The sequence below is a fragment of the Stegostoma tigrinum genome, chromosome 27 (genome assembly GCF_030684315.1).
Source record: "Stegostoma tigrinum isolate sSteTig4 chromosome 27, sSteTig4.hap1, whole genome shotgun sequence".
NCBI classification, from domain to species: Eukaryota; Metazoa; Chordata; class Chondrichthyes; order Orectolobiformes; family Stegostomatidae; genus Stegostoma; species Stegostoma tigrinum.
Genome location: NC_081380.1, coordinates 20,199,618 through 20,213,142, shown reverse-complemented (window position 1 = coordinate 20,213,142; position 13,525 = coordinate 20,199,618).

Here is a 13,525-nt window from a genome sequence, read left to right as displayed (position 1 = left end):
ACGTTTCAGGCCGAGACCCTTCATCAGAAAAGGGGGATGGGGAGAGGGTTCTGAACTACTTCCAACATACTTACATGGTTCCTTAAATAAGAATGTCAAACTATAAACATTACTCCAGATGCCCTTTCTAACTGAAATGTGACCTCAGTATTCTTCAAAAATGTGATTACATTCTGTTAGCTTTCCTAATCACTTACTGAACCTACTGACTAACCTTTTTGATTTATGCATGAGGACACAGAGATCCCCCTGCCTTTCAGAACTCTGAAATCTCTCATTATTAGCCTTTCCTTTTCTTCCTGTCAAAATGGATAATTTCACATTTTCCTACTTAAAATTCCATTTTCTAGATTTCTGCCCAATCATCCAGCCTATTTATATACCTTTCTAGCTTCTTTATGCACTCTTCAACATTTACTTTCTTACTTATTATTGTGTCATCAGCAAATTGACAACCATGCCTTCAATCCCTTTGCCTAAATGATTTGTTTATAGTTTTTGAATAATGGAGTTACATTTATTTTCCGATCGAATGGAGCGTTTCCCGAAGCAGGGAAATTTTGAGTAATAGAAATCAACACATTAACTTCCTTAGTAGTCACTTCCGTTAAGACTCTAGGATGAAGTACATTGGGATCTGGGGACTTGCTGGCCTGCAGCTTCAACACCGTCACATCCCTGATGATTTTGCAAGTCCATCATCCCCTCCATTTCCAGAATTACAGCTATTTTAAGCATTTATTTGTCCAACCCTGCTGTGCTGTGTTTCATGGTTAATGTGTCATTATGCCTTTATGAGACGTGCTTATAATATTATTACAGTATCAAACCATAACTATCTCAGATGCCATCTGACTTATGATCACTTTAAGCATAACACACTACTAAAAATGCATAATTTGTAACTGAATAGTTTGACTTTACTTAAGCACTGATTTGTCTGTAAATATACCGTTTTCAGCTGTTGCCTCAATAACATGATCAGACAGGGGTAGGTTTACTGATGATTGCACATTATGCAGTATCATTTGTGCTTCCTCTGGCACTGGAGAAATGTGTGTTGAAATGCAGCAAGATCTGGGCAATATTCTGGTTTGGGTTGACAGTGGTATGTAACATTCACGTTATACAAGGACCATAAAATGACAATCTCCAACAAAAGCGAATCTAAACATCAGCCCTTGACATTCAATGGCATAACCATCGCTGAATCCCTCATGACTGACATCCTGGAGGTTATCATTAAGCAAAAATTGATTCGGACTAGCCATGTAAATAATTTGCCAAGAACAGATCAGAGGCTGGGAATATAACAAAAAGTAACATATCTCCTGATTTCCTATCTGCAATGCTCAAGTCAGCAGTGTGATGGAATATCCCCACTTGCCTACATGATGTACTGTAGAAATTTATCAAGGGTTCCTTACAGTGCACCTTCCAAACCTATGACTGCTACCATCCAGAAAGTCAAAGGCAGCAAATAAATGTACAGGGCCCCTCCAACTCATCACCATTCTGACATCGAAACATTTCATCGTTCCTTTAGTGTCAGAGGCAATATCCTGGAATTCCGTCCCTAGCAGTTATGTGGGTGTAACAAAGTGTGGAGCTGGATGAACACAGCAGGCCAAGCAGCATCTTAGGAGCATACAAGCTGATGTTTCGGGCCTAGACCCTTCATCAGCTTTTATGCTCCTATGATGCTGCTTGGCCTGCTGTGTTCATCCAGCTCCATACTTTGTTATCTTGGATTCTCCAGCATCTGCAGTTCTCATTATCACTGATGTAGTTATGTGAGTGTACGTGCATTAAAAGGGTAGGAGATGTTCAAGAAGGCAGCTGTCCCAAGTCTTCTCAAGAACAGCTCAGGATTGCCATAAGTATTGGCCCAGCCAGTGTCACCAATATCTCATGAGTGAACTTCAAAAAATTGTAATAAATGTTTATGAGATCTTTCAGTATCATGTTATCCAAGCCTCATTTCATATGGTACAAGGGATAACATAAGAATTACCACATCAGGTATAAAATCCTGCTGGAGGCAATACATAAATCAAGACCTTGCTCTGATTGCAATATATCTGTCAGTATACCATAGAGAGTTTGTAGGAGCTTTCATTTCTAACACTGCACCTTTGCATGAATAGCAACAGCCTATAAATATTCAATGGAATCTATCTAAACTACTCACTGCTGGGATTCCTGGCTAGACTGAACTCATTGAATATCAAAATTCTGTGAAATGAAATAAACATTGAAGTCTGTTAGGACTGATGGAAGATTTGCTGAAGCACTATCAATACCTTGTCTGATAAGGAATTTTTCTGTAGAGGGGCCCACTGTGAACTAGAAACTACTGACCTAGAATTGTTGCTGTATCACATGGAGCCCTGAGGTAACTCTGTACCTGTGTAGGCTACATCCTTCACATCTCCCACCTCAGGACTCACATCAAACCTTCAATTACTTTGGAAGGCCTTGGAAAAGGCCAGGGTCTGCTGAGGTCATTTGCACTTACTGCCACTTCAGAGCGTACTTCATTTTACCTCATGTCAGGTAAGCCATTAAACCACTAACTTCAGGAAATGTTCAGAGGATCCTCTTGCCTTGTATTTCAACCTTGCCTCATGGTTGCTTAACCTTGCCCTGAAGGACTTCAGATTCATCCAAAAAAAATCCTGTCCACTTGAGATTGACATCTGTGTTGCTGCTGCCATATTTACAACGTTTTGTAGTGTAGGTTCTTCAGATCTTAGGCCAAATTTCAGAGTAACTGTTAAATTATATTTGCTGTTACACAGTTCACTTGGATTCCAAGTAGCTGTTGTAACATGCACTTATTGTATATAAGTATCAATAGTAATCGAAGTTCCAATGTTCATTCATGACCTAGACCCTTTCATAGTTTTCTACAACTCAGTTAATTCTACCCTTAGATTTAGTTCAAAATAAAAATGAGCCAGTCTATCTGATCCTTTTCCAAAGGCAAAATTTTCCAATCCAAGCAATTTCTCCTCAGTACTGTCTCCAGTATGATTACTTCCTTCAATCAATGCATTGGCCGGATCCATATTAAATGAAAGATCTTACATTCTATTCCACACCTCTGATCTTTTCTTCAGCTCTTTGACTAACACAAGAAAACATCTATATCCCTACTTAATATCTTGATCAGTTTGTTCTTCTTTCTCTGGAACCTATGGACATTCATTGCAAGGTTGCTCTTCTGCAATTCTCAACGTCCTGCTATTTATTGTAAGTACTTCAAAAGTCATGCTTGAAATAAAACTAGGATTTTTAATATTACCATGACCCATAGGAGGATGTGATGGAAAGTTTGGAATAGATTTAGCTACAGTTAAAGGATAGCACGAGATTTGTGATTTAATGTATCTATGATCCAATTATTTGTTGGTGACTCTGCTGCCAGATAAATGAATCTTCCCTTGTGTGAATAATACACTTGCAGTCATGAAGTGTGTCTTAATGGAACTATTTGGGAGAAATACAGAATAGCTGTAATTGGATCCAGTGTTATTTGTCATTTCCACCCCAATGGTAGTTAAACATTTAGGCAAAGATTGCATCATGTTGCATTTATTAATGAGTGGTTGTCATCCTAAAAGGTTGACACAGTTTTTTTCTTTCCACAGGCATTGTCTAACCTGTTGAGTCTTTCCAGTCTTTCAGGTTTCCAGCATCCTCCGTACAGTTTTTCACTTCTGTCTCACACTTCTATCAGAATCGTTCTTTCTTCTTCCTTTGATATCCAGTGGAGCCATTACCTTTACTGACTACCTCATGTAGCTGTCAATTTTAATACAAATTCAAAGTTCTTTTATTCTACAGTCTGTGAAAGGATGATTCATGGCAGGTTACTAAACAGCAGGGCTGTTTACGTGGGGAATGTAAAGCACTACACAGCTGAAATTAAAGAACAATTCTGTGCTTGAGAATTAACTGTAACCTGCAAAATGTTTTTTTCCCCATTGTCAACAGCTCAAATTGACAATTGAAGTGGAGAAGTATAGCATAGATGGTTGAGTAACTTAATATCTCTGGAAGTTGTTAGTACTCTGTAGGTATTGGAACAGGACAAGGAATATAGCATTAGAGTGATGCAATAGATTTTCGTGTGCTTTGTTTTTAAAGACAATAGATCAGAAAAAGTTCTCTGGTCCTCTCGCAATTCATCTTTACCATGGATGTGCAATCCCTATACACGTCCATACCCCACAGGAACTGCCTAAGGCCCTCAGCTTTACTGTCTCCAACAGATCCATCCAATACCACACCCACCAAAACCCTCCTCTGCCACACCAAATTAGTCCTCATCTTCAACTTTTCCTTCAAGTCTCCAAATCTGGAGCGGGGTGGGTTGGCAGCCAGGGGCACTCACACATGCCCCAGCTATGTCTGCCTCTCTGTTGGTTATGTCTAACAGTCCCTCTTCAGTACACACACTGGTACTGTTCCCCAATTCTGCTGCTGTTACATTGAAGACTGCGTCGGTGCTGCATCCTACACCCAGGCTGAGCTGGAGCAGTTCATCAACTTTGCTAACTATTTCCATCCTGCCCTCAAATTCACTTAGTCTATTTCAGACAGCTCCTTCCCCTTTCTTGACCTCTCCATTTCCATTTCATGCACCAGTTTACGGAGCAACATTTACTGTAAACCCACAGGCTCCATAGCTATCTGGACTACACCTCCTCCCACACTGTATCCTGCAAAACTTCCATCCCATTTTCCCAATTCCTTTGTCTCCATCACATCTGGTCTGATGAGGAGACATTCCACTCCCAAGCATCCCAGATGTCCTCCTTTTTCAAACAATGTTCCTTTCCTCCCTCTGTCATCTAGACAGCCCTCCATCCTGTCTCCTCGATTCCCCACTCCATAGCTCTTAACCAATCCCCCACTGAAACATAACAAAGACAGGGTGCCCCGGTCCCCACTTTCCACTCCACAAGCCTCTGCATCCAACATATCATCCTCAAACACTTCCGCCAACTACAATAGATGCCATCACCTGGAACATCTTCCACTCCCCAACCCTATCTGCCTTCCTCAAGGATCATTCCCTTCACCACTCCGTGGTTCACACCATTAACTTCACCAACCACTCCAACCCACCCGGTATCTTCCCCTGTAACCATAAAAGATGTAATGTGTGCCCACACACCAACTCCCTCACCTCCATTTAGGGATCTTAACAGCCCTTCCAGGAGAGACAGAACTTCACCTGCATCTCCTCCAGCCTGGTCTATTTTATCTGGTCCTCCCGATGTGATCTTCTCTAATTCAGTGAGACCAAACGTAGACGAGGTGACCATTTCACTGAGCATCTTCATCAGACCTGTAATGGGCCAGCCTAACCTCCCAGTCACTGCTCATTTCAACTCCCCACCAACCGCCCCATCACCACCTGCCCCCACTACCCCCCCCCACACGTCCATCCTCAGCCTCCTCCAGTGTCACAGTGAATCAGAACACAAATTTGAGGAACAGCACCTTATCTTCTGCCTGGGCCCCTTACAGCCCGGAGGATTCAACATTGAGTTTTCTAACTTCAAATAAACTTCCCATCCATTTCCCTGCCTACTTTCCAGTCCCTCACCACCTCCCTTCCATTCCAGCTACCAATTAGATTCATCCCTCCTATCGACCAACTGGGTCGTACCTACTACTGGTGTCCACCTATCAACTCCATTCTGCTATCCCCCTCTTTATCTGCAGCTTCGTTACTCCCACATCCAGTCCTAAAAAGTATCCCAAAATGTTGACATGTCAGTTCTTCCAGATGCCGCCTGGCCTGCTGGTGTTCTTCCAGCCACCTATTTGTCTATCTGAGGCAGGAAGTTAAAACAGTTTTGTAAAATAACCCAAGAATGAGAACAAGCAGTGATTCTGAGATATGGCTTGAAGGGAGGTCTTGGAAAAATATAAGGAAGAGGGCGTTAAATCAATTCGGTGAAGTACACAACAAAAAGGATGAACCTATAAAACAAGACCCAAGGCATTTTGGCAGAAAGAAGAGAAGAAACAAAATAGGTTACAGTTCTCAACAGTGTGCAGGGTCAAAATGACCCAGAGTTGAATGCGTTTATGCCTTAAGGGTGGCAGGATATGTTCAAATAATGGCTAGTAAAGCATGTTGGATCTTTTATTTTGAAAACAGAGATTTTGAATACAAAAGCATGTAATTTATGTTGCAGTGTTATAAAACTGTTTATGCCGCACGTAGAGCTCTAGATCCAGACACCACACTTCAGGAGAGAAGGTAAAGGTTGTTCAGCTGGTGCTGTGGAAATTTCCAAGGATGGAGATTTCAACCACAAGCTTAGCTTGGAAAAGCCAAGATTGCTTTCCCTGGAGCAAAGGAGGGTTTAGGCACAAGTCTGATCGAAGATCATACTATCTACTAGTCTCCTCTGCAATCATGCCCCATGGCCCCCAGTTTAAAATAATGAATCCCAAACTCTGATGTGAGATCTAAACTGTTTCCCAAATTGGCATGAGGAGGAGGCTGTTAAAGTAATCCCCAGTTCCTCCCTCAGGGTGCTAACCTCAGCTGACGCGGGAGGTCTGATAAGGTCTGTGTGTGGTGGTGACTTCCTGTTTAATCACGGCAGCAGATCTATCTTCACTCCCCTCTGTTTCAGTTTGTCCCACGGTTCAGGCTGACTTTACTTGTTTTCAACTAAACCACCCCAGTAAAGCCGGAGATCACCAGGGAAATGGCTACATCAACAGGCCATATTAATGACACTTTGATCATTGTTGGTTACCAATGTTTGGATTGTCCTCTTGGGCAATACAACAGGTGTGGCCTGCTTCAAGAGAGTCAATGGTTTGTTGTTGAATTATCCTCTCAAAGCAAGAATCTTTTAGTTCTTCCCTCAATCTGGCATCCTCTGCTCCTAAATCAGCATTTTGTTGCACTGTTTTCTCTATCTATTATTTTTATAGTGTAACTCACTTATGTTTTTCTATTCCCTGCATTAATTAAGTTTGTATGAGAGTAAACCGGTTGATGTGGTGTATATGGATTTCAACAAGGCGTTGGATAAGGTTCCCCACAATAGGCTATTGTACAAAATGTGGAAGAATGGAATTGTGGGAGATATAGCAGTTTGGATCGGAAATTGGCTTGCTGAAAGAAGACAGAGGGTGGTAGTTGATGGGAAATGTTCATCCTGGAGACCAGTTACTAGTGGTGTACCACAAGGGTCGGTGTTGGGTCCACTGCTGTTTGTCATTTTTAGACATGACCTGGATGAGGGCGTAGAAGGATGGGTTAGTAAATTTGCAGACAACAATTAGGTCGGTGGAGTTGTGGATAGTGACGAAGGATGCTGTAGGTTGCAGAGAGACATAGATAAGCTGCAGAGCTGGGCTGAGAGGTGGCAAATGGAGTTTAATGCAGACAAGTGTGAGGTGATGCACTTTGGGAGGAGTAACCGGAAGGCAAAGTACAGGGCTAATGGTAAGATTCTTAGCAGTGTAGATGAGCAGAGAGATCTCAGTGTCCGTGTACACAGATCCTTGAAAGTTGCCACCCAGGTTGACAGGGCTGATAAGAAGGCATACAGTGTTTTAACTTTTATTAAAAGAGGGATCGAGTTCCGGAACCAAGAGGTTATGGTGAAGCTGTACAAAACTCTGGTGCAGCCGCACTTGGAGTATTGTGTACAGTTCTGGTCATCGCATTATGAGAAGGTTGTGGAAGCTTTGGAAAGGGTGCAGAGGAGATTTACTAGGAGGTTGCCTGGTATGGAGGAAAGGTCTTACGAGGAAAGGCTGAGGGACTTGAGGCTGTTTTCATTGGAGAGAAGAAGGTTGAGAGTTGACTTAATTGAAACATATAAAATAATCTTAGGGTTAGATAGGGTGGATAGGGAGAGCCTTTTTCCTAGGATGGTGACAGCGAGCACGAGGGGGCATAGCTTTAAATTGAGGGGTGAAAGATATAGGACAGATGTCAGAGGTAGTTTCTTTACTCAGAGAGTAGTAAGGGAATGGAACGCTTTGCCTGCAACAGTAGTAGATTCGCCAACTTTAGATACATTTAAGTCGTCATTGGATAAGCATATGGACGTACATGGAATAGTGTAGGTTAGATGGGCTTGAGATCGGTATGACAGGTCGGCACAACATCGAGGGCCGAAGGGCCTGTACTGTGCTGTAATGTTCTATGTTCTATGTTCTATGTAAGCTATCATTTTCTGTTTATAGCTTGATCCTTCAATTCCTTCTATTTTTTCAGCAGGTGTAAGGTGTACAATATGGGTGCCATTGGCCAGCGAATTCCAAAGTGTTCTTAACTTTATCTTATCCTTCTGAATGCCTTAGAGATTGAATCTTATGCTGTTTTGCTAAGTCCGACATGGATCCAGTTTTTGGGAGGTTTTCATTAAATTTTTGCTTTGTTCATTAAATGATCGATCTCATCCCAATGTTGTCCATCATATCTGATTCCAGGCCCAACTTACCAACTACATTTTTGGAACAACTTATCCCTTAGTGGATGGACATCAAAGGATTTTACACCTGTTCTATGAAAGGTTACCGTGCACCTAGACAAATGTTAACAAACTAGAATTACCCCTTTCAGTCATGGCAATGCAGCCACTATTCCACACTGTCCACCTCACAAAGCTGACACACCTTTGCACAAACAACGGACAAGGGAGGCGCAGTTGTAGTATGGCGCACTGACCTTTACATCACTGAGGCCAGACGCCAACTCACTGATACCTCCTCCTAGCGCCCCCTGGATCAGGACCCCACGCCCGAGCACCAAACCATCATCTTCCAAACCATCCACAACCTCATCACTTCAGGTGATCTCCCACCCACAGCCTCCAACCTCATTGTTCCCCAACCCCACACCGCCCGCTTCTATCTCCTTCCCAAAATCCACAAACCCGCCTGCCCTGGTCAACCCATTGTCTTTGCCTGTTCCTGCCCCACTGAACTTATCTCCATCTCTCTGGGCTCCATTTTCTCCCCTTTGGCCCAGGAACATCCTACCTACATCCATGACACCACCCACGCCCTCCAAGTCCTCCAAAACATCCAATTCCCTCGTCCCCAACACCTCATTTTTACGATGGACATCCAGACACTATGCACCTGCATTCCCCATGCAGATGGCCGAAAGGCCCTCTGCTTCTTCCGGTCCTGCAGGCCCAACCAGTCCCTCTCTACTGACACCCTCATCCGGTTAGCCGAACCTGTCCACACACTCAACAACTTTAATTCCTCCCACTTCCTATGGACAAAGGGGGTGGCCATGGGTTCCCACATGGTGTCCATCCACTATGGGACGAGTTGTTCCAAAAATGTAGTTGGTTAGTTAGACCTGGAATCAGATATGACGGACAACATCGGGTTGAGATAGGTCATTTAATGAACAAAACAAAAATTTAACGAAAACCTCCCAAAAATTGGATCCATGTTGGGCTTAGCAAAACAGCATAAGATTCAAGCTGTGCCTGCCTCTTCGTAGGTTACATGGAACAATCCTTCTTCCGTACCTACACTAGCCCTAAACCCCACCGCTTCCTCCGTTACATAGATGACTGTATTGGCGCCACCTCGTACTCCCACAAGGAGCTCGAACAGTTCATCCACTTCACCAGCACCTTCCACTCCAACCTCAAGTTCACCTGGGCCATCTCTAACACCTCTCTCACCTTCCTCAACCTCTCTGTCTCATTTCAGGTAACCACCTAGAAACCAATATCCATTTCAAGCCCACCGACTCCCACAGCTACCTAAAATACATCTCCTCCCACCCACCTTCCTGCAAAAATGCCATCCCCTATTCCCAATTCCTTCGCCTCCACTACATCTGCTCACAGGATCTCAGATGTCATCATTTTTCAAGGACCGCATCATCCACCCTGCAGAGGCCGAGAATGCCCTCGACTGTGTTTCCTGCATTTCCCGCAACTCATCCCTCACACCCCATCCCTGCAATAACCACCTAAAGAGAATCCCCCTTGATCTCACGTACCAACCCACCAACCTCCGGATCCAACGCATCATCCTCCGACACTTCCGCCATCTGCAATCCGACCCCACCACCAAAGACATTTTTCCATCCCCATCCTTGTCTGCTTTCAGGAGGGACCACTCTCTCTGTGACTCCCTTATCCACTCCACACTCCCCTCCACACCTGGCACGTTCCCCTGCAACTGCAGGAAGTGCTACACCTGCCCCTACACCTCCTCCCTCACCCCCAGCCCAGGCCCCAAGAAGACATTCCACATCAAGCAGATGTTCACCTGCACATCCGCCAATGTGATATACTGAATCCGCTGTACCCGTTGTGGCCTCCTCTACATTGGGGAAACCAAGCGGACGCTTGGGGACCACTTTGCACAACATCGACGCTCGGTTCGCAACAAGCAATTGCACCTCCCAGTCGCGAACCATTTCAACTCCCCCTCCCAATCCTTGGATGACATGTCCATCCTGGGCCTCCTGCATTGCCACAATGATGCCACCCAAAGGTTGCAGGAACAGCAAATCATATTCCACTTGGGAACCCTGCAGCCCAATGGTATCAGTGTGGATTTCACAAGCTTCAAAATCTCCCCTCCCCCTACTGCATCCCAAAACCAGCCCAGCTCATCCCCGCCTGCTAACCTGTTCTTCCTCTCACCTAGCCCCTCCTCCCACCTCCAGCCGCACCTCCATTTCCTTCCTACTAACCTCATCCCGCCCCCTTGGCCTGTCCATCCTCCCTGGACTGACCTATCCCCTCCCTACCTCCCCACTTACACTCACCTTTACTGGCTCTATCCCCCCCTTCTTTAACTTGGCGGTCTCCTCTCCACCTATCTTCTCCTCTATCCATCTTTAATCCACCTCCCCCTCTCTCCCTATTTATTTCAGAAACCTCTCCCCCTCCCCCTTTTCTGATGAAGGGTCGAGGCCTGAAACGTCGGCTTTTGTGCTCCTAAGATGCTTGGCCTGCTGTGTTCATCCAGCTCTACACTTTGTTATCTCCAATTCCTTTATTTGTTGCTGTTTAGCCACCACACCACACAACTTACCTCAACCCCCTCTAAGTCAGAGCTATTCCGGGCTCAATGCCCACATCACTGTCTGGGAGGCAACATCACATGCAGACGAGCAAAAGGGAACAGAAACAAAACCATAAGCAACTGAAGTTCACCTCAACAATGCAATTCACATTCTGGCGTGATGATCAATAACTAGTTCACAATCCACAATGTTCTGCTACACTCAGCTCTCATCCATTGGAAACAGGTGTCAATGAGGTTCTATGTGGCTTATAGCTGCTGAACTTCGTCATGAATTAGCAGAGCTTCCTGCACCCAATGTCTCCATGCTACCCCCATTTCCCCACCCGATCATCTAACGCAGTGCCTCATTCACCATTCCAATTGTGCAGAGAACAGCACTCCAGGACGATGTGGCACACTCTGTCCAGGCAAAACAAGAAAGGCAACCCCAGACCAATCCATGCAGATAAACTGTAAGTTCATTTGCTTTTATGCAACCCCACCATGGCTCTGTTTGATGCAGGAGCTGCACCCTATCTGTGCTCTGCATCAGTAAATGGTGTTGTGAGCCATGTGCATAACCCTTATAACCCGCCCTAGTAAGGCTTCTGTTCCCTCAAACACACCAAGTATCTGAGAGTGATCCAGAGTATCGGAGTCACGGCAGCTGCCAGGTTAGTGGGCACACACCTCCACAGATACTCACACATTAACGGAAAGGAAGCAGTGTTGTGATACTGCCTTCTCAGTGCCTTGTGTGTGCATCCTACACCTGGGGGAAGCCAGCTAAGTTTCTAAATCCTATTGCCCGGGCTGCAGCATTGACCTCACCACTGGGGAAACACAATGGTGTGCTCTTGCTCAGATGGCATTAGTCACTGTATGGATGCCTTTGTGTATGCACACCTGTGAGATTCCAATTAGGTAGCTCATCCACAAATGTGGATGTGGACCCAGGGCCATAATCATCTGGGCGACCTACCGAGTGAAACGTGCCTAAGCCGAGTGCTCTTCATCCTTTGTGCAAGTCTTCTAGGCTTGCCTTTGGCCCTTGTTCCCTATCCCCTTCATAGAATGGCAGACATAGTGACCAACATGCATCCAATGACAGGGGGCAGGGCTCTCATTGCAAACACAAGGAGCGAAAGTGGCTCTTAGATGTCAGAAGAATAATCATTGACATGCCCCTGCATATAAGGGCTGCGCTCAGTTCAACACACAGTGAGACATGCTTCACCCTGATAACAAGGGTCATGCCTCTGTCTCTCAGCCAGCTTCAATCTGAACATGTGCACTAACTTAGTGAAGGTGCCATGCTGACTGAGTGACCAGCACATTTCGTCAAAAAGAAAACACCTGCTGTGCTCCAAAATCCTTGCTATCCAAGACCTCCATCAACCATTCAACTTCCCACTGTATTCAGGACAGACCATTGTTAATCTTAGATGACAGATGATGAAGCAATGGGTTTGGAAGTTGCATAAACAAAAGTTTGCCTTTGGCCAGCGTTAACCTTTTTTTGACATCATTATTGCTGCCTACAGAATCATTAAGATGTCTGTGTTAAATCGGTAAGCATCATCATGGTATAAATCACTTTTGACCAGTATCTGACCTTTAAGCACCTTCACTCTGTATATTTTGTAAATGAACAATGAAATAATTGCAAATTAAGTGTAGCTGGGGTTTACAAATGGTTTCACACATTTATTTCATCAATGTACTCGCATCCAGCAATCCTGGATCTGGTGTTTTCACCCATTAAAATGACACTAACTCTGTCCAATCTAGCATTGTTTCAGCTGTTTTCCAGTTACTCTGCACACCTCGAGAACAGCAAGTCATGCCAGGGAATGCAGTTTGCAGAGACACTGTTAGTACCAGAACCCACCTGGACACCAGCTATTTTCTGCACCCCAACCCCCCCACCAAGTCTTCATGTCCCCTTTATCTCACTCTACCCCAACAGTCCATTTCCAGAAACCCTTCAGGTGGATATCTATCACATTAAGGTTCACCTATGATTGCGCTGTCTGCCCCCTGAACCCCCATACTGCACCTAAATGTTCATTCTGTTCCCCTACATTCCCCATCTGGGGCCACAATGATGGTCAGTGCCAGCCATGGCCTACAATTCTGTACTGAATATCTACCTTCCACCCAGATTGGCAAATGCCTCTGTTGTACTCTACTCCTCCCCAGCTTTGACTTTTCCAACTCCTTTGGAAATTGCATCTATCCCCTCGAATGCACCAAGAGGCCCCCCCACCAACCCTCCGTGGCATCTTCTCAAATGATCAAGACTGCATTTGTCCCAGATCTCTGGCAAATTTCAGCAACAGTTCCTAGACTTGACTGACCAGCTACCTGAACACTGTGTTTGGAGCTCCCCGAATGACAGTGTCTGATTCCCCTGGCTGTTTGTGATGGCTCTACTGCACTGATCACTGCCCAGTCTCCAGACTGTCCTTGCACAAATCCT